Below are 221 nucleotides of genomic sequence, written 5' to 3'. Positions count from 1 at the left end.
CAGAGGTAAACCTTTCTTTTAATTTAGCAGGCTAGAAACACTCTTTTTAAAGAATGTGCAAAGGGACATTTGGGAGCCCATTGAGGCCTATGGCAAAAAACTGAATATCCCCAAATAAAAACTAGAAAGAAGCTATCTTTGAAACAGCTTTTAGATCTGTTGATTCATCTCACAGAGTTTAAACATTTCTTTTGATTAAGCAGGTGGAAACAGGCCTTTTG

The sequence above is a fragment of the Macaca thibetana genome, chromosome 20 (genome assembly GCF_024542745.1).
Source record: "Macaca thibetana thibetana isolate TM-01 chromosome 20, ASM2454274v1, whole genome shotgun sequence".
Lineage (NCBI taxonomy): Eukaryota > Metazoa > Chordata > Mammalia > Primates > Cercopithecidae > Macaca > Macaca thibetana.
Note: the sequence above shows the minus strand (reverse complement) of the source record.